The sequence below is a fragment of the Aulostomus chinensis genome, chromosome 23 (genome assembly GCF_037954235.1).
Source record: "Aulostomus chinensis isolate RoL2024-O1b breed Wild chromosome 23, RoL_Achi_v1.0, whole genome shotgun sequence".
Classification (NCBI taxonomy): Eukaryota; Metazoa; Chordata; class Actinopteri; order Syngnathiformes; family Aulostomidae; genus Aulostomus; species Aulostomus chinensis.
This window is the reverse complement of record NC_141342.1, coordinates 18,199,683-18,221,443: the sequence shown is the minus strand read 5'-3', so window position 1 is coordinate 18,221,443 and position 21,761 is coordinate 18,199,683. Positions and strand designations below refer to the sequence as shown.

General features: G+C 43.8%; 2 long non-coding RNA genes across 4 annotated transcripts; both read left to right on the top strand.

Annotated features, from left to right (window-relative positions):
- The first annotated feature begins 338 nt into the window (after positions 1-338).
- On the top strand, positions 339-1,379 carry LOC147239896 (uncharacterized). The gene is made up of 3 exons (XR_015111660.1): positions 339-416; positions 989-1,040; positions 1,361-1,379. It is a non-coding gene; the product is annotated as an uncharacterized LOC147239896 (long non-coding RNA).
- An 11,971-nt stretch (positions 1,380-13,350) lies between these two features.
- Positions 13,351-18,294, top strand: LOC147239895 (uncharacterized). 3 transcript variants are annotated; one of them, XR_015111577.1, is made up of 4 exons: positions 13,351-13,873; positions 15,246-15,422; positions 16,585-16,717; positions 17,871-18,294. It is a non-coding gene; the product is annotated as an uncharacterized LOC147239895 (long non-coding RNA). The 3 variants fall into 3 exon arrangements; XR_015111575.1 differs by lacking the exon at positions 13,351-13,873 and having other exon boundaries at positions 15,158-15,422; XR_015111576.1 differs by lacking the exon at positions 13,351-13,873 and having other exon boundaries at positions 15,158-15,422; positions 16,431-16,717.
- Positions 18,295-21,761: the final 3,467 nt, after the last annotated feature.

The following is a 21,761-nucleotide window of genomic DNA, read 5'->3' as shown; positions in this document are numbered from 1 at the left end:
AACATTCACATTAACCACCCACCTCGTTACCTCTGATACTCAGTGAGCTTTCACCTGGACACATAGCAAATGAGCAAAAAGACATCCAATGAGTTCCAAACCTATGAATGTAAGTGAACAAGCAGCTTTTTCAAATGTCTGACTGTCTCTTTCTTTAGGAGTAAAAATGGCTTTCATCTGCAGAGAATTTGCTTTTTGTGGGTTTCAGGGGAACTAAATCAACCTGCTGAAGCGAACCGGAATGGAATACGTTTTTTAATTCTTTTTGGAGAGGTTACCATTTGGAGGGTGGAGCAGATGGACAGACAACAATCAAACAGCTGCTGTAATCAGTTCAGTATGAGAGTTCATCATGAGTCTGACTCAGGAAGGAACAGAGGGATGGCGACAGAAAGAAAGAAAGAAAGAGACTGAAGGTTGGCAGCACATCTGATTTGTGTTATTTAAATACGAGGCTGAACACTCACATACGAAAATCCCTCTGAATATCTCTGTAGAAAGGTATATACATTCAATGTTTGCCAAGGAAATCTGGCTCTGGGGGTTGCAATTTTACTCTGTTGGTTGGTCACACATTTTAAGGTCAGACTGATTTAAGAGGATGAAGGAAAACAACTTCGATGCCACTCGAACGGTTGACATTTTAGCTTTAACTGACACGTCTTGACAACTTGATTGGTTGACACCTTTTTCTTTTTGTAAGGCTTTCATGTCCCCCTCAGATGATTTTGGTGCTCCCCGAATCTTCGAGTGTTATCTTGAGTCAAAATTTGTTCCTGATTAAATGTAAGCAAATCTGCTGATGTGTGTGTGGTGGTACTTGCATTCTGACATGCTAATTTAAGACGGTGAACATGGTTACCATTGCACCGTGGGATGCCACCTTAAATCTGGAACAAAGGCCACCAAACTAGCACCAAAAAAAACCCCTGCTGTATTTTGAAAGAAGTATAGATTGATGGATAATCCAATTGCTTTGTCTTTCCAGGATGTGACCGAGGATGGGACAATGCATGACATCTACCCCAAAAAGGTGGCAGGTGGGTGTCATGGAGGTTCAACAGGAGAGGTATGAACTACTACAACATAACTCTAATAAGGATTACAGGCCATAATCAATATTTCTGTAAATATGTTATTCAACCAGGTAATAAGTGCATATCTATGGTCCAGTGCATAACCCAGCGTTGCAATTACTTGCCTGTCCGACGCTTCGTAGGTGGTGTCAGAGGATGCTGGTTCTATACTGGCCCGCTACTGCTCCCTCCACATCATCCTCTGGCTCCAATGGCTCCCTGTGGCTGAGGCAAATGTTGTGAAGAATGTCTTTAGAAATGTTGAAATGTGTTAAAACTTTCAGCCACAGAAGGCCAATCTTCAGATGGATGGTGGATGAACCGGAGGACCGTCTCGCTCTGCGAACAAATTCTCGAAGCAAGGCGAAGACTTGGTGCCATTCAAGATTTTCTGAACCTGGGACCTGTCCAACAAACTGGCCAGTGTTCCCTCCAGTTTTGGCCCTGAACCATTTCAGCATCGACAAAGGATGTTGCACAATACACAACAGGAGTCGTACGCCAAGCAGAGCAGTCTCAGCTACGTCCAAACCAGGGTTTCAGGGGCCATAAAGCCATTAGGTGTACAGTAAAATTCAGTCATCCATATACGGAATGAGATAGCAACCACTGAAATCCAAACAAAACATGCTGCTTTACTAGATGAGCCTTGACCTTTACATCTCATGTGTATCACCACACGGTAATAAAGGGAGAGGGCAAGAGGTGCAGATCAGACTTCGATTTGCAAGGCGAACATGGTTTGGCGGTCTGGGACAAGCTAATTATTGGTGACAACAGTTGCAGCGGTTCAAAAAAGGGTTTTCAAACAGGCACCAAAACCTTTTCCCTGTTGGTGGGAACAGCCCGTGAGTGCGGTGCCACTGGGCAACTAAAAGAAGATGACCAGGCCCTGAATGAGTCCCTGGGCATGGTCACACTCAGAGTTGAGTAGCATCAATCATAGAGTGAGAGAATGTTCTGGAAAAACCCTGCCACAGTTCCACAGCGCCTCATGAAATAGAATAGAAAACATCATCCCTCACTATAACCCAGTACAGTTAAACCGCAGCGCAAATTACAGCCAACACCTCTGTAAAACAGATTCAATACAAACTGAACATTATAATCATCACGGCGGAAGGATTTATTCCAGGGATGCTGAGATTATGTTGCAGTAAAGCTCAGACAATTAACCTTAATGCGGCGCAATCTAGCTCGTCTGTGGGCCGCATACAGTAGATTACAACCAAATGAAGATGTAAATCTACCAGTATGTTCTCATCAGCGGGAGGAGGACAGGTCGTCTGCACAAATGGCGATATAATTTCCTTGCCGCGTGAAGTGAAGGGCACACACAAGTAAGTAAAAATTAAAAAAGTTTATCATTGCTTGGGTGAGAAAGCTCGCAAAATATGAAGGTGACACGATGCTGTCAAAATTAACAAATTACACATCAAGCAGAGCCACCGACACAATGTCCTGGGCCCAGGGTCGGGATGGGGGGTCATCCTGTCCCAGGCTACAGCAAGACACCTGCTCGTGAGGACATGGTGTTCATGAGATTCTCTTCCAACCACTTTGGCCTTTCCAGGTGCATCAGGCCCTTATGCATTATGTTTATCCTTGCATTCCAGTCTTCCCCATTTCAGAAACTCTGTTTTATTTTTGATTAGTGGGCCGTGTCTTTTCTAATGAAGCTATAAATGCGACTGACTGTGTACAGACTGTAGTTCTTGGGCTGAGGCCAGAATCCATGCACACACAGTTTTGACATTCTGAGACAAAACAAAAAAAACAAAAAAAAAAGCGACTGGGTATCTCCAGCCTTGACAAACATTCTTGTTTGCACAGCTTCAATTCTTATGAAAAGGCACACAGAAGTCCAGAATGAGTTTGCCCAAGAATATCACTTGGTTAAATAGGCTGGAAGAATCGCCAGGGGCTGTGTAATGTCCCATTTCCTCTGACTACCTGCTATCTGTTTTACATCATGCTGTAACGTAAACTAGGAGCCTGATGAGGAATAAAATGATGGCTGCTGTGTGTGTTTGGCTAATCCCTCTTTGCTTTTTCTGTCTCTCATCGGCTCTCTGCCGAGCAGCACACCAGGTCTGTGACTGTGGACATTTATTCACTCTCTAAACTCTTGTTCAGCACATTATCCACATTGCTGCTGAAGGCTGGAGCACTATCATATTTCCATTTGGACAGAATTCCAGGGGTATTTCTCTGAATGCACTCCAGTGGTAGACACATTAAATACTGTATTAGTATTGTACAGAGAGTAATACAACTGCTGTGAATGCTGGGGATCACGTGTATTTATGCACCAACCTATTTGCAATGCTGACCTCTGTTCATGGACACATTTTCTGTAGCCACAGTCGTAAATGTCCCTCCTACAGGAGCTTAACTATGTCTTTAACTTTTCCCTGTTTAGAAATTTCCTTTTTATACTGTCCAGTATAACATTATCTAGTGCTGTCTGTACAAATTCAGGCTACATTTGCTCTGTCCATGTATATTTCCTCGTGGTTTTATATTCCCATTTATTCCAGTAATGGACATTTCTGGTTATTCTTTTTCACAGTGTAATAAAGCAAAATGGTAATAAAGCTCTTTGAAACTGCAAATTGATGCATTGCCTACCAGCAGAGCTGCTGGTGGAGCCTCATGCTTGGTTGGGCCTCTGTGCGGACGAAATTGGCTGTTGCTGCAGGTGGGACGCTGGATGAGGGAATGTTGCAGCACTGGCACCTCTAAATAATAACACACTTTATTTAATGATGCCTTTCAGGACATGCAAGGTTGCTTTCCAATGCATACAAAGAGTAGTGTAGAGTAGACTCTTGTGGTGGGTCAAGGCTCCTGCTCTGGTGGGGGCAGTATAATCTTGCACAAACTACAACTCCTGGTTGCGAAGTAAAACAATGCACATGAGAACTTCTCTGATGACCACTTGACGGACAGAACTGGCAATGCATTATTAAAAACAAAAACACAGGGCAAAGGGCATCGAATAGATCATAAAAAATGAATTGAAAATTCAGAGTTTCCACCGCGAGAAAAAAAAAAAAAAAGACGCAAAGGCACCACTTACTTTTAGGTACGAAGACTTAAACAGACCAACACACCACCTCCATGACTCTGATTAATTGGTTTTGAATGCTTTCAGGGAATTGGTTCAGAGGGTTAAATGAGGCTCCATGCTGGCAAAAGGCACTCAGATGATTGGAGTTCAAATGAAGACGTAAATGCTTTCTTATACATTAATGAAACAAAGGTCATCAATCCATATCAGGCTTCTTGGGAGGTAACATGCATCTTTCATTTGTTGTTTTCATACAGCGTGAACTGACAGTGGGTTTGTAATGTGTGGCACATCTATAAATACTTGATATGTCACAATATGAAATAGCGTGTTTCGTTTTTGTGAGGTACGCGCGCAATCATTACTTCTATGGAGTTATGTAACACAGGTCTGGCCACTTAAAATATAAGGACTGTTTTTTGTGGAGGTGAAAGACATGACAGCGCTCATTAAATTAGACTTCAGCCTTGGAGAAAGTCGTCAGTGCTGCTCGTTAAGATGGAGTCTGGCCCGTTACTTGAAACCTGGCCAACTGCAAAGGAAACCTATATAGAATCGGATGGTGGCAGCGTCGGCAACGAGCGGATTTGATGTGACGACACAGAAGCGACGAGACAGAAGAAGAAAGAGGAAGGGATGGAAACAAAAAGACTGATGTCTTCAGTTACCATGCTTTATGGATGATACTCGAAGCATGGCCCTGCATTTATCACACTGCTCCTGCTGTGGAGCTGTGCTGTCAGTAGCATACGTCAGGTAATGGTGGAGGGGGCTCTGATTGCATAAGGGTAGGTGGGGTGACAACTGGGAATGGATAAAAGGGAGGGGAGTTAGGATGAATGTTGGTGTGCTAGCAAATTACAATGAATCGCAAAGAGAGAAGGATGTCTACTGTAGCAGAATGAGAGGAAATTAGTCAGAGTTGTTCAGCTGACGTCTCCCCACCTCCTCTCATCTCTCCTCCTCTCTCACAGAAGTGGATTATATTATAGGATGTGCCAATTGATACAGAGGATTTCTATTAGACACAAGAATTTTTCCTTATTTTCAGTCAATAATCTTAAAATGACAAATGTTCATATTAAAACAGCGACTGCGAACAATCAGTTTGCGTTGAGTTTGCCGCCCCCCTCTGGCCAAGAGTGGCAGTTTTTACCCGAGTGAAGACTTCAACCTCACGTCAAAAAGATTGGAGCACTTCTGTTCAACAGAAAAATACAACATTTTTGGTGAATTATTATCTGATAATCAGATTATTATTTCCAATCCTAAATCAAAATTATTATTTCATCAACTAGGGCCATTTAAGTGACATATTTACAGAAAATTAACAATCTCTTGCTGACTGGGGTTCATTTGGTTTCCCTTTAACGGTTTGTCATATTTACAGAACAGAGCTTGTCAGAGAACTACAAGAAGGGTGTTAGGAAAAGGAAGTGTAGGGGATTGTTCATCAAGTGTCATAGAGGTCGCAGTTTGACGTAATTGTGATACTGATCTGAGGTCTTATTCCACAGCCCTATTATCTGCTCAAAACCAGCTGATGGAACCACAACAGACGTGCGTTATCTTCAGGACACGTCATCAGCTACTGGTGGAGTCACATGATAAATTGATTTGCGGGAAAGTGCAATAGTTCCCTCTTTGATTAAAACCCTGGACTCCCACAACTCAGCTTTTCCGCCGTTCTTCGGAGGACAAGGTATCAGACGTGGGAATTAGATGGGCCCCTGTTTGAAAAGGTGAAACCCAGCTCAGTCAATCAGGGTGAAAATGACTTTCTGCAAATATCATTTTGTGTGATATCCGAGCCAACGCTGCGACTGGTGAGAGTCATGCATAGCCGCTCTCATTACGGTATGGGGATGATTCATGCTGTTCAAATGGGCTGTCACTTGCACTGAAGCTCAGGAACAGGGAGACAACGAACAAACAGATGTAGCTGTTTCAGAACTGTCTAGTCTTGCAGTGCAGAGCTAACAGGCTCACGCTGGGCTGGCACATTTTACTGTCGTATAAGTAAAAAGATTGTTGAGCTTATAAATCTGTTGGTTTTTATGATTCTTTTTTTTCTTTTTGAGGAGGAAAAAGAGGAATATATGATGAAAGGGGGATGCGCATCTCTTAGCTTTTACAGCTTCTAGTTTGCCATACAGCTCTCATTAAACAGTTACTTGATTTTCTGAGTTTTATCTGTGCCTCTGAGGGACAGCTGAGGTAGGGCATGCATCACTGTCCCAGAACATTCAACATTCAGTTGCCTTTCAGACTTTAAGCTGGGCACACAATGAACATTTACATGAAGTTATGTTTTAATTACAACTCACTGTATGAGGAGATTGTTTGCAACATAAACTTCATGATTTATGAGCTCACACTGTACTGTATGAAGCGATCTAACCAGTAACAACCGCCAATAAAGATTCAATTGAAAGCTCCAAGGATGTTGTTTTGCATGTTGAAGAAGATGAAAAGGGGGGGGGGGGGGTTGGTTTAATTTTAATGAGTTGTCGAAGAAGAAGTTGTTTAAATTTAGGAGGGAGTTGTCGTAGACAAGGATTATATTATATAGACACATCGAGCACCGGTGCACGTTGTCGCCACAGCTCAACCAACCTGCCGAGTCGGGGGACAATTAATGAGAGAAAAGCCACCCAGGTTGGGGAAACGGCTCGTGGATCTACCTCCACAGAGCAAGGACTTGACAATGGCCGAAACAAATTTCAGGCTCATATGAAATTCGTCCAGGTGTCGGATGGCCGGCGGATGGACGTGCCTCTCCGTACACTGCAAGGAAAACAACGACCGATGAAGCCAAAAGATGTGCATCTCCAAAAATTGGACCAGACATCGGCTCAAGCTCGACTGATGTGATCAACAGGCCGAGCTTCCATCAGAGGAGCCCTGGAGGGACCCTGACTGTCTGGACTTGATTGACTGAAACTCTTCCGTCTATTGACTATAATGGAAGCAATGCAGCTCACATCAAGAGCCTCATCAGACACGATCAGCAAACATGAGATTGCCGTATGCTGTCACTCAGCTGGGTACCAATATGTTTCAATGCCACGCTTGTAATTACAAATAGTAGAGAGGTTCACTCTCTAGAAATACTTGTTGCCCTGCTTCACGGCTTGCAGCAGGTTGCAGACCTCATTTGATTATCCACTCTGTGGCGCCACGATCGGCTCGAAACCCTGCCACACATGACCCACAGCAATTATTTCTCATGAACAGCTTTTGTATGTTGCTCATTGTCTACCCCCTAAAGACATAACATACCATTTTCACGCTAAAACATCATCAACAGAAGATACACATTTTGCAGTACCAGCTGCTGCATGTGTGTTTTAGCTGTGACTGAACAACACATGGTTCCCTTTGAATCAGATTGTTGTTGTTGTTTTTTTGGATAAACATGTACTTTTGTATGCTGAGGCTTTGGCGCACCCTAAAACATGCTAAATAAATTACTCCAATTGCTAATGCATTTGCTCCTTCTGTTGCAATTGTTTCCTGCTTGTGTGGTCTCCAAATAAATAAGACAAACCTCATTTATTTCACTTTAGGTTAGTATTCAGTTATGGACAAGACATAACTCCACCCAATAACCATGTACTGACTGAGGCTTGTATAAGTGACTGATGCCATCTAGAGTCCGGAGTAATTATGACAGCTGGGCAGTCGGAAGTCAAAGGAGAGAAAGTCTGTACACGGAGGTGGAGGGAGTGGTGAGTGGACTGACATACTCACAGGTCTGCTACTGAGTGGAGACTCCTGGTGAGAGGAGGAAGCTCTTTTAATGGTTGTTACTGTTTTTTGGCTGCTGTGACAGGGAGTTGACACTGTGCATCTTGAGGATTCTGCACAACAAGTATTGCAGAGTGTTGACTAAAATATGTTATGGAAAGTTTAACCACACTTTGGCTGTGTTGGGACCAATGCAGGTATGACGCTCTCTGGCTTGGTTGAATCGAAACAAATCTTATTTGATTTTTTTTTTTAACAACACCTCTAGAAATGGATACATTTTGACTAATTTTGTAGAACTGACGTTTTTGTGATTATAGTGAGAGTTAAAAAAAAAAAAAACTATTGGGGCCGTGCGCACGGTGGTGCAGTGGTCAGCACTGTCGCCTCACCACAAGAAGGTTCTGGGTTCCAGTCCCGTCTCCAGCACGGGGTCTTTCTGTGTGGAGTCTCCATGTTCTCCCTGTTCCTGCGTGGGTTCTCTCTGGTACTCCAGCTTCCTCCCACAGTCCAAAGACATCAAGAGGGGACCAGGTTAATCCAGACTCTAAATTGACCGTAGGTGTGACTGTGAGTGTGAATGGTTGTCTGTCTCTATGTGTCGGCCCTGTGATGGACTGGTGACCCAACCAGGTGAACCCCGCCTCTTGCCGGAAGGCTGCTGGGATAGGCTCCACCCCCTGCGACCCTCAACAGGGTAAGAGGTAGAAAATGGATGGACAAACCACTGGGTTGGAAATCGTTTAAATTTGAAAAGCTGCTCTACTTGCTGGCCGCTCCCTTGGCTGAATTCTGTACCTGAGTGTGTTGACTGTTCGGTTTCAACACCAAAGACATTTTTTCTTTTTAACTGAATAGCGTGAAAAGATATTTTTGTTTACATCCGTTCCTGTAAAGACAGGAGCTCTTCTGAACATGAGGAATATCACACGGAGGGACCACACCTGCTGAACGCTGAACGATACTGGATGTAGCTGGTGGATTCGCGGCGCTTACCTTGTGCATGATTTGCATTTCTAATGAACGCTGACCGTGATCACAGAACAACCCCTCAGGGAGCATCAGCTGACGGCGAGAGAATCAGAAAGATTGGATTTTCTGTCACAATGACTTGACGGAGATAAATATAGATCACAGCTAAAAGAGAAGAAAATCCCACTCTCTGAACGTCGTGCTTCCATCTCTTTAGGGGGCGCGACATCGACTCTCACATGACTGCGGTGTATTTTAAACTGTGATCGAGGGAACAGCAAGAATGATGACATATTTCCCTCCCTTTTATTACCACCATCTATGTATCTCACCAGCATGCAGGGGGCGAGGTAGAGTTGGAGCAGACAGATGCAGAACGTGTGTGTGTGGGTGAGAGAGAGGGAGAGAGAGAAGGTTACATAAATATGCTCCCTCTTTGGGCCAGTTGCTGCAACGCCCCCCTGGCCTGACAGCTCCATAGATTAAGCCATGAGAGGTATAAAGTGCTGTTTAGTATTCCACATGATCAATCTGTGCTGCCACATGAAATGGAGACAGTTGCCCAGGTGTCGCCACCATGATGGAGAAAAATGGGATCGATCTGCATGCAAACTTTTGTAGGTAGTTTAAATAAAAAAAAACAACAACAATTCTTTAGGTTAAATGAGTGAGGTGTGACGTTGAATGAAAGAAAACTAGCTGTTGAAGTGTTTACAATATTAACCCCAAAACAGAGCCTCTGATAAGTGAAGACTCAAACCTGAATTTTTATCTAAAGGCCAGCAGGTGGCGCCTCCACCGGGTTAAAAAAAAAAAAAAAAGGGGCCTGATCTCATGGAAAACAACCCTAAAATGGCAAGAAAAAAAAATCAATCAACATTATCATTATTTCAGGATTAAAATGATGACACACAAACATTAAAATCAAGCTAAATGATAGCTTTATGGCTGCAGCTTATCATTTTTACAACAGCAAAGCAGACGTTTCTTATCAAATGTTTAAAAAAAAAAAAAAACTGTGTAAGTTCAGGTGATTTTGAACTGCATGTTGAGCTCATTTTAATGAGAACCAGACCGCCGGCGTGGACCTCTGCTGGACATTATTTGCTCTCAGTCACCTCGTTAGTAGTGAGTTCAGGATGCTAAGACAGAGCTGCGGGGTTTTTGAGGTAATAAAAGCCTTTGTCTTGTTGAGCTGCATTGAACCGCAGACCAGAGGAGCGCGTCTGACTCTCCTCCGGATGCAGAAATAGAGCGTGTTTACCTCATTAATAGTGAAACATGTATTATTAAAAACAGGAGGGAGGAAACTTACTCAAAATTTTAATCTGTTTAATCCTGGTGTATACAAGATTTTCCTCTGAATTATTAATTCTCACAAATCAGGCAGTGCAGTCAAGATGCAGAACCATACGCAATTTTTGCAGTTTGTTATCGGTCCAATCTGGGCTTGACCGGCTTGGACGCGGCCTGTCGTCCATTTCAGTCAGACGTGATCCCACATCCCTGACCTGCAGCTGTACAGGTGAGCAATAAACTTGGGTGAAGCAAGAATAACTCTGATGATAACCTAATAAAAAAAAAAAATGGCTGAGAGGCATCGCGGTGCTTGTTTTATTCCCCTTCGTCTTGCTGGTCCGCGCGCATGCACAGTTCAACAGGTGGCGTCGCAGGTCAGATGCGCCTTCCAATACAAGAGAGCGGAGAAGCTTTGAGCTCTGAGTTTGTCCAAGACGGGTTTGCGTTACTAAATATAATTCATGCCAGTGAGAATGCAAGAACCAGGCCAAAGGCAACTTTTCAGGGGGTTGAAAAAGCTTCATAATACACAATAAAGCAGCAATGAGGACTAGCAACTGAAAAGGTTCAGGTTCATAAGACTGAACAGAGACAAACAGTCATCTGGAGGTCATGTGACGTGGTGACTGGAGGGGTTGGGAGTACTCCGTGAGCATGATTCGCCATCTTGTGTGTACGGCCTCAATTCAGACTTCAGACTGTGAAGGATGACGCTCGGGGGGGGGGGAAAAGTGAGTTTTTACTTTTTATAATCCGTCTCCTTTAAATCAATCAACACTGAATAATTCTCCAGAGCGCAGACAACAATCAGGAACAGTCCCCAGACCCAGTTCATAAAAAGAATACTGGACTTTTTACAGTTCTGTGCAAGACTCTGAGTCCCATCTTAACGGCCTGACATCAGCGGTCAACAACCTCTTCACCACGAGAGCGAGTTTGTAAATTTAATTTGCCAGGAGCCAGCCCCCCCCCCCCCCCCCCCTTGACTTTAAAGACAGACTCGATGATGCTGCATATTCATGCTTTAGAAACACTCATCTCCTCTCATCTGCTCTTCAGAAGAACCCATGAGTGTTTATGAACAAAATCTTTTGGGGGCTCACGTATATTTACCAAACACTCGTATCACACTCATAAGTGTAAATTTACAGGGAAACTGGAAGCTCGGTTATTCCCACCATCATAAATTCATACGTAGTTCTTTAAGGTTCGGGGGGAAGTGAGGGACTCTGGAGAAGTCGAGCAAAGCTGCATCTTTGTGATAGAGCTGATACTTCTGAGGAGAAGGAAAGGGGCGGAGTCTGAGCTTAATCTACCCGGTAATTAAAGGGAACAAGCTGGTTTAACGTCTACGCTTCATTTACTTCTCAGTTGCTGAGTCTCACCAGTCTGTTCTGGACCTGCATTTCGAGGCTGAAAGTGAATTGATGTGATTTGGATGAGATTAGAAGAAGAATCCTCTCCGAGCTGCGAGAAGCACTTTTACTCAGTGGATGAAATATTGTTGCCAAAGCACTTCATGAGCAGTCGGATGTTCAAAATTTCATTTTGACCACTTTTCAACTCTGACTTTTACTCCTACATGAATGTTTTTGTGCATTCCATATAATTTCCACCCCGGCAGATGAGTGTGTACACGAGGAACGCCACAAAAACACCATGACTGAGAGCTGATGGGGCGAGTAACACGAGCAGAAAAATGCACCCCGAGAGAAACATCCTTCTCGTATTACAGCATGAATTTAAATTATGCTAATGCTTTTTTTATTGATCTGTTTATGTTATGGGGCTTTTATATATTTTAAACTGAGCTGCCTGTTGATGGTCGGGCCACAGATGCAAAGCCTTTATCGCTCACTATCTGGCAGCTTTTTGTAGTCTGCTAGCGTTATTAGATACGATTTCTCAACAGAATTCCCGTCACTGCGGCGCGCCAGAACAGGTGAACATTGACCAATTTGTGTTCCGTGACAAAATGATGTGGAACAGCGAGAATATCCCCAAATAATGCAGTTCTTCAAATCTTTGTGGTGACTGTTTTCTCCCCGCTGCAAAACCCAAAAGCCGAGGTGTAGAAATAGAACCTTAAAAAAAGCGTTCCGGTCCAAAAAGATCTCATAACGCTTCCCACAGCAAAAGCTTCACTCTATCAGCTAGATAAGTTATAATATCTCATCTAATTCAAATGCCGACAAGAAAATTTGGCTAACTGCTTCCCCTGGCAGAGTAATTCAGTTATTGCAATGCGAAAAGGGTATTTTATACTTGTAATACGGTAAACTAATTTGCCACTTAAGTTAGCAAAATGTACTTTTGATTTCTTGATTGAATGAGATTACATTGCGCTACAATAACACAGTCTTTTAACGATGTCACAAACGAGCCGGCTCCCTTCTCCGAGCCCCCCACCCCCACCCCTCCCCCCCTTCTTTTCTTTTTTTCTCCTTTTGTGAATTAACGAGCAGGATGACACGATTATCGTTTCCCCGCACTGCTCAGGCACACACACTCACGCACGGACTGAATGTTGGGTTGATGCGGTGTGTGTGTGTGTGTGTGTGTGTGTGTGTGGGACTAATCAGGTAGCAGGTGGGGAGGCAGGTTAGGTGACAGATCAACATAGATTGGACATGCAAAACAGCAGAAGAGCGAGAGCCCCCCCATACACACACACACACACACACACACACACACACACACAAAAAAAAGTATAATTTGGATGGTAATAACACAATTTCAAAAGAACTGGCTCCCTCAAAAGTACCCCTCTCCACAGCCAGAGACATCTCCAACAGTGAGCAGAGCACTAGTTTGGTTTCATGGCAAGAGAGAGAGAGCGAGAGAGACGGTGGACTCCATCAAGCTGGACAGAATTATGGTTCAAAGGAGAGGATGAAATAAAAATTGTGCCTGTAATGAAAATGTCTCCTCTTGGCTTTCTCTTGTTCTCTGTCTCTGCATCTCTTTAAATCTTCGGATTGAGTACGGGAACACCCTCTACCGATGCACACCGCCGAAACAAAATCACATTTTGTCTAGAACGAGTAAGGAAGCACTGGGCATCAATAAGAAAGGTAAGCTGGTGACTATTTCTGTTATATGTGTGTGTGTGTGTGTGTGTGTGTGTGTACACATGAGGTGGTAAATTGTAACATGAGGTTTTTTTTTCTCTTTAGAATGGCAGAGCGAGTGCAGCAGTTCTCATCAGAAGACTGTATATGTGGCAGCGTAATGGGGTCATAGCAGACGTGCAGGACAGGCAGGGGCTCTATTTCACAAGCCGAGAGATGGAATGTGCAAGGCGGTAGCTGGAGTGGGCTGCGGAAGGGTCTGACTAATGAATTCTCTCCCAGCCTGTCTAACCCCCCACCCCTTACCTGCTTTACAGTACTCCACTTGGATACTAAAAGGCCCTGGCCAGGCCATGCACTGCAGTGTGGATGGAACAACACAGGGCACAGGAGTGGTTTTCTGAAAGTGAAGGGCAGCACGCAGATGAAGACCTACAGAATGCTACGATAAGCCAAGTGTTGGGTGTCTGCTTTCCATTCATAGCCAGTTCTGATTAATGCTGTTATTGAATTGTTTTTGTTGTTTTTGGTTTTTTTTATTCGAAGGATAAGTCTCATTTTTGGTGGGCGGAAGTTTTTCATCCTACTGTGTCTACCATCTCAGCCGGCAAATTCAGTTCCCCTTCTTTCAGGTGACAACCAAGCAGTATTGCTAAGTAGATTAGGCAGAAATACTGTTCACCAACCTTTAGTTTTACCTGAGGGTGGGATCAGTGTGACAGTTTCCCCCCACATGAGCACAAAATTGTCACTACTGCAGTCTTAACATACGGTATATCACGGCTCACTGTGTCAAATATATCTGATGTTAAGTGGGCATGGATTAAAATTTCATTTCAAAGCATAAAAACAAACGAGGATTGAAAACAAACATACACATTAGGCTTATTTACTTTAATTAAACGTTTGCAACAATGATCAGACCTCTCTGTGGAGAACACTGTACCAGCCATGTTTTACTGGGATTGTTTTTGTGAAAGTGCTTGTAGAGATGTGTTTAATTTTATGTGTGTGAGTGGAAAAAGAGGGGCAAGGACACGCTGGAAAGTGACTTTAAAGGCCACTTTCAGTGTTAGCTTGAAGCTAACGTTGACTGACAGCTCAGAACAGCTTCAGCAAGAAAACAGCAACCCAACTCAAGCACGTCGTCTAATTTAAAACTCATTTTTCTCCAGCTGTATGCTCGGTAATTCGCAAACACTTTGATATTCAAATCAAATCATTCACTCGAGAGTTTGTAAAATTAGGTTCATGGGCACGTTTGCTGTAGCTAGCTGTCCGTCAATATTAGTTTCAAACTGGTGTACGTTACTTGCTTGGCAGAAGGGGGGAAAAGAAACATCGCTGTGGGCTCAAGACACCTATTTGTGAGTAATTGAGAGGCAAAATACACTTTTTGTGTGAATTATCATGTCAGTCATGAACCACGTCAAACTTAGCAAACCGAAACTGAAGGTAGTTAATAGCGTAGCGAGCTACTTCCGGTTAGCCCTCGACTAACATGAATGTGAATAAATTATTTAATAGTGAGGCTCTTGTAAACCCCTTCGATTGTTCACGCAGTCAAGCAAGTCACTTTGGGCATATATATATCAACAGATAAAGGAATAATTAACACAGCACCACAGGACTTAATCAAGGAAAATGTATTTTTCATTTCATGGGAGCTTTGCGTTACATCATTAGTCTGCAACCAGACTCACTAGTTAGCTGACTTGCAACATACTGACATGCTCAGGCACCAGCGGAGATTTACTACATACGGGAGAGACGCTACATCTCTTTTATCACCATGCTACAAGGTGAAGAGGCTGCACATTCTGATAACCTATTCAAAGCATCACCAACTCAGCCGATCAACCGAGACGCTGCAGAGCCCCAACTGATGCAGATATTATGGCTTGTGAATACACAGCGGTCCTCAGATCAGCTTGCCGTCTTGGGTTTTTTTTTTTAATTCTTGATTTTTTTATTTTTTTTGTGTGTGTGTCTGTGTTGCTGTAGCTGCGGCGCTGAGCAACAGTACCAGAGCTCCTTGTTTTTCCTGATGAGCAGAAATGAAGGATGAAAGCCAGAATTGGCCCTGAACAACAGATTGGAAGATTCTGTTAATGAAGGTCCCTTGTTGTGGAAATGGATGTCCTCAGGAACTTCAGAAGCAATGAGACTTGTTATGAACAGGTAATGTCTCAGTTAGCCAGGAACCAGTCTCTTCCCTACCTGGTGGCTATTGAGTGTCCAGATGCGCTGTCGTCTATCAAATAATAATTTAAAAAAAAAATATATATATATATATATATATATATATAGCATGATATGAAACATTTGCATCCATGACATATACGACCCAATTAAAAATTAAACCAGTGCTTTATTAGCACATGCAGAGGAGTGGTAACTTGATATGTAGAAAACAAAACATTTACATTCGTTAACTCACGTGAAAGTTTGTAAAAGCAGTGACTTATCTGGAATGAATAGGCATCAACAACTGTGGTCCGGAAAGAAGTGAAAAAAGTTGTATGTAGTGTCGCGCTATTTGCAGTGAGAATATCATGTGGATGACGATTTTGCTGGTGCTCAAAAAATGTCCTGCGATGAGAAATAGAGGGAGAGAGAGAGAAAGACAGAGACTCTTCAGCGACCTCGTTCCGAATTTTGCTGTTCGTGGCGACTGTACCAACGCTGTGAGAGACGTTCCTTTTCTGCAACCCTTAACACGGCGCACAGCAACTGGCAGAAAGCGAAACCCAAAACCTGGTTCTCTCTTCAATGACAACGCTAAACTGGTAGCTTTCTTGTGCTGCCAGTTGTGGGACTGAGGCTGAAACGCACGAATATACACACCGAAAGAGTTAATTGTGGCTGTTGCTTGCAACAACAGTTCCATTTTACATCTTTGGTCTCCAGTAGCTCCCAGCAGCAAGCTAACGTTTCCTGAGTTCCAAACTTACCAAGAACTCAGCTTGAATCGGACTACGCCAAAATCAAGAGACCTAACGTTGCTAAATTGTTGTTAATTGTTCAATGAAAATCTGGGGGTGACAAAGCTCTTAAAAAAAACAAAACAACAACAACTCTGTACGATACTGTAAATTCTTTTCTTAAAGGCTCAATTCCTGCAGCATGTAGTCTCTGTTTTCCACGGTATAGTTTCTTATTCTTGCTTCATTAGCACATGTTTTTCAGAGTCCAGGATGCAGAACCAAACATGCACAGCAGTCTGACAGCGACTTTGAGTTCCCTCCTCTCATTAATGTCTAAATTGCCTGGCTGATGGGCTGGGGTGTGTGGAGCTTGGCAGGACCCGGCTCTCCGGGACTTACCAGCATCACTTGGACAGATGGCAGGAGGAAGCAGCTGTGACTAATGGATATACAGGGGAGCCAGAGAGCAAGCTACAGCCACAACACTGAGGCAATGACACAACCTCAAGATGGACGTTGAGAGCAAAGGAAGTCGGATGAAAAACAATAGTGAGTAAGCTCTGGAGCTCCGCTGTGGTATGAACACCACTGGGCCACAAGCTGCTATCTATAGCCCTGCAGCAAAACTCTTAATCAATTCCATCCAGCACAAACAACACAGAGCTTCAACCACTCATCTTCCCTTTCCTTTCTTCACGTTTTATTTAGGTCTTGAGATGCCCCAGACCAATCCAACAACTTCCTCCATCTTAACTAGCTTCCTCTGATATCTCCAAGCACCACAAATATATTGTAGTCCAGGCAAACTTCGGGCTCTTCTCTCATCCTGGTTGATGCGCTATTTGGCAAGAGGGATGCATAAGAATGAGCAGTTAGCAGTGTTTGGAGTCCAACTGGGGGGGTAGCTTGAGAAATGAGCTGGCATTTGCAGATAGGCAGGCACAGACTGATGGAGTCACTCTGAGGGGTTCTGAGTGAAATTTTCATTGCTTTTCTTGGGGGGTAATTCAAGCTGTATGGAAAAGGGGAGAGAGCAATGAGGCACTGTCAACTGAGGTGCAAGGCAACCACCAGAGTCCGGGTCCACTGCTGAGGGCAATATGAGCATCGGCCGCGGTGTCTGCACCAGCATGTGATTCCATGATCTGTTCCCACCATGTCACCTCACACTCGATTTTGAATCGTTTTTGAGTTAGATTGTATTTTTTTTTTTTTTTGTTAACCATGAATTTATTGTGTCCTTGAGAGGACACAGACACACCGCATTTGCCCTCTTTTTCCTTCTGGTATTAAGTTTGATGGATAAAATGCATCAGAGCTGTGGCGTGGCCATATTTTGTGGGCATAGAGAGAATGTATTTTGATAATATGACGATATATTATGGCCATAAATTCTTTAACTTGTTAAAAAATATATAAATTAACTGAGTTTAGAAATTAATTTACATCCTTTGTCCTCAAAATGTTTGTATTTTTGTATCGAAGCCCTCCCCCCCCCCACTATGGCCTATTGGTACGACAAAGAAGAGAAAATAAAACTAATCCACATTGCTTGCTTCAGCAATACGCATTTTATTTGATTAGATTTTCTTATTCTTAACAACCGCATATGTTTGCCACTAAAATATCTGAACTTCTACCAGGAGACTCAGGAGGCAGTAAATTGAAAAGTATGATTCCTGAGTAGTATAATCTGTTACAGGATGTCACCACATAAATGAGGTTCGCAGTCTCTGGAGTGCTGATTAACCGCTTTTGGCACAGGCCCCCAGCATGAAGCAGGACTTTGATCCAGCCGATCGAAGGAGGGACGGGGACCAACTGGTTGCATCAAAGTCGGCATACTGAAAGCAGCAGAGAGGTGAGACAGTTGAAAAACTCTGTTCCAATTGAATAGTCTTGAGCCTGGCAGTCGTAGTTCTACGATCATAGCCGAGTTGTTATGTGAATGAACGATACACCTGGTGAAGTTTTTGCACAGCTGTCTGTCTTCTTAGAACTTTTGTTTACACTCTTATTTCTTTTGGGCCTTTTCAAAATGACAGCCCGAGCTGTTCTGCCTGGAGAACAACCATTTGTAACCAAGCACGGTTACCAAATGAAGGGGCAAACGGATAAAGTTCCAAATGGTCATTAGTGGCTCGAGTTGGAGCGTTCAGGTCAAGCCCCTGCTCTCATTAACAGGGTCTGTTTCCCACAAACACAAATTCAATCCACAGGCAAGCAAACAGCAGACATGCCTGTGTACGCATGCATCATCATTTATGCATGAATGTGTGTTATTGTGCTTGTATGCCCTCCTTGAGAGGACAGGCCTGATCTCATTTACAATCCAAGGGGTCACATATTGACTGAATCAAAGCCCCTGACAGGGCCCAGATGCAATGGATGTTTAACAATATTACTGGAGATTATGGTGCCTTTGATTTGTGCCCTGTTGCCAGCATTTGAGCAAAAATGCCAACATTCAGAACACAGCCTCACTCCTCTGGGAAACGGCTGATGCATTACAGCTGCAACCGATCAATCAATCTACCTACTCCCACCTACTCTCTCCCTGCTGTCTGCCAGAACGCTGATCCCTCAGAGTACCACGCCGGGGGCTGCCCATGCATGCCTGTCCACCTCCACCAGTAGTTAGGAAAATCAACAGCTGAATGGGCACCGATACTCACGTCCCTTCTGTGAATGCATTCATAGGTTCAATCCAATTGTCCAACAGATTGTTGCTCTCCAGTGCAGTGTTAGTCATGTCAGTTTAAAGCCGAAGCGCTAAGGATCGAAGGATGTAGGAGAAAGAAGGTCCGTATTAGGAAAGGCAGCACTGCCACTTGTTTTGATTAATGGACCTCTCTCTGCCTGTGAGTGACAAATTATAAGAAGGCAGGATGGCTCGTTCATCACTGTCAGCCGAGGCCTGTTAGGGAGGCATCTCCAGTCCACAAGCCGGTCACGCTACCATCTTACCCTTATCGCCACCACCCGGTCCTAGAGATCTGCAGCATCGCAGCAGGAGAGGACGCTGGGGGAGAAGGCAAAAAATGCCCAAGATAGCGCAGCTGTGATGTTTTGTGGCGACACTCCAATTAAATGGACTGGCCTACTGTCGTTGTCCCGTTGTACAATGGGAGGAATCGATTTATTGACAGCAGTATCTCTGTGGCTGCCTCTGGAATGGTAGGTGGTGCTATGTCCGGTTAAATTGGTGGCTAGAAATGGAACCACGTGGCACAGCAATGCAAACGCCGGTACGCATGTCCACACGCTCTCTCACACCACCGTCCCTGGTCTAAGCTATTTTCAGCATGATGTTTATTTCAGTCAATGAAACGAGTATATTTGATCCAATTTGGCCCCCATTCTTGAAACAACCTCAATACAGCAGCACGGGAGCCCCGCTGCCAACTAGCGTTTGACACGGCCGGACCAGCACAGAAGTATGAGTGCCCATCTACGGCATAGGTCACATGATTGAGACAATTGAAGACTCAATTGTTCAGAGAGCACCGAGGCACTTAACCCGACTCTTCTCCTCTTTGTCTTGTGGGGTAGAATAAGTCAGAGGGTCCAAGACCCAGCACTTAGTGATTATGTAGCACCAACTGTGTTGTGTGATGTTGTATGTCTGTTATATTAAGAAAAAAAGGTGGGGGGGCAACACTTCTTCTGCCACTAGATGGCAGTACCTGTGACCAAATCACAACTGAAGCACTTTTGCACTTCCCATGGACTTTTCCTTAATTAAGTCTAAATTCTCGCTTGTGTTGTACGTCGCTTTGGACAAAAGCGTCTGCTAAATGAAATTGTAGAACTGAAGGATGATTAGGCCACAGTTTACACCCGACGCGCAGCTACAAATCAAGCTGTACAGCTGGTTGCTGTCAGACTTTCCTCAGGTTCACCTTTTGCGTCACATGCTAAACACCCCCTTGACTCTACGCTGGTTGACGACCAGGTTACACGACGCAGTGGGACCTTCAGAGCATGTGCAGTGGAGCTGATTGATGTGTGCACTCGCTTGATCGTCTCCATCCCCATCTGCATTACTTTGGAATATTTGTCTGAAAAAAATTCCCCTTCGTATGCTTTGAGCTGGGCTTGCATGTTTCAAGTCTTGTTTCAGTCAAACTGACCCAGTAAGACGAACACGCAGCTGGATGCTACTGTAATCTTGAGACACGCGGCGTGTTCACCCAAATGTTAAAACAGCCACGGAACTACATATGATGGTAATTAATTTGAGGGTAAGGAAAAGAAGGAGACGATAAGAGCCTTCATGTTAAACACCTGAATGACAGATAATAGAGTTATTTTGATATCTCAGCCCGGGACTCTGGCTGGCCTCTAATTAAGAAGGTAGAGAGCGCTTCAGCAACAGGAATCTTATCTTTGCTTTTGCCAGAGATAGCGTTCAGAGGCATAAACACTAATTAATCACCAAGAGTGTCATTAACTGTGAGAGGCCTCTCTACTGATGGTTCCTGTTGTGATGGACGTTACAGAGATACAGATGGAGACAGAAACTGCACCAACACACACACACACACACACACACACACATACGCACACACATACGCACACGCACTCTCATCATGATGTAAGAAAAACTCATTTCCATTTTTACGCCCCGTCTCCCTTTTTGTGCTCTCTTCTTGGATCATGCACTCACTCCCACCTGGACACGGGAGGGAAGGTAAAGTCGTCGTTTTTCAAATGAAAGACTACCCTTTGACACAGACAGCAGAAGCCGAGCCAGTGATGGATGGGAAGTGGACAGCTGTTGACAGGCAAGAGGACGGCCGGGCCGCAAGCACACGACAGGGACACACCTAATTCCCAGGTCTTATTTTGTCAATAAACAGCGGCCAGTGGCACTCAATTAGAGGGCTTTATTGACTATGCGCCCTGGTCGGTGTCAGATGTGAGCTGGTGACACAGCATGATGTCTGACACTTTATCTGAGATTATAGAAAATAATAAAAAATAAACCCTCAAAAGACTGCAGATGCAGAGAAAATAAATAAAGAAAAAAAATAAAGGGATGGATTTTGTGGGATTTCTCACACACTCCGAATATTCGGTCTTGTCAGGCCCATTGAACATTGGCTTAAAACAATGTAAGTGTTTGACAAATGATGGCAATAACTGGCAGGTTTCACTTTGTTGACTTTCATGGATATTCTTGACAAGTTAGAATAGGAAATATATCCCCCTCTCATCTCTTTCTAGAGAGTGAACAAATCAACAAATCCCCTAACCAGCGCTTGTTTTCTCTCCTGCACTATGTTGTCTTTTGTTTCACTTCAAATGCCACTGCATCATCTGTTTTTCTCCCAGAGAAGCAAACAGAACCACCAGCTTAGTCTGCTTGCCAGAGTAATTGGTTAGGAGTCATTCCCTGAATGGTTTCACTTTTTGACACCATGATGCTTTTTTCATCCGTGTATTTACTTTTTAAAAGAAAACTGCAGAAAGACACACATCGGCGGCCCTGAACGCCGCGTCCTGTGGATTTTTTTGAGCAAACAGGAACACATCAATCCTGTTAGACACACGGACGACTGCAGTTGAAAACTGGTGACATTGAGGAGGG